The sequence below is a fragment of the Plasmopara halstedii genome (assembly GCF_900000015.1).
Source record: "Plasmopara halstedii genome assembly, contig: Scaffold_614, whole genome shotgun sequence".
In the NCBI taxonomy this organism is placed as follows: Eukaryota; Oomycota; class Peronosporomycetes; order Peronosporales; family Peronosporaceae; genus Plasmopara; species Plasmopara halstedii.
Window position 1 is genome coordinate 2,177,941 of NW_020187532.1, and position 207 is coordinate 2,178,147.

Consider the following 207-nt stretch of genomic DNA (forward strand, 5'->3'; position numbering starts at 1 on the left):
ACCAGATGACGACGTATTTCGCACCGATATAATATCCATGTCGCACGATTCGAATATTGCTGCGCATCCTGGAATACGACGAACGCAATTAAGTGTTGCTCAATGGTATTATAGGGACAAGATGAATGAAGACATCAAGTTGTACGTTCTAACTTGTGAAACCTGCAGTCGTTTCAAAACAAGCAGTTTGCGTGCGAATGGCAAGAT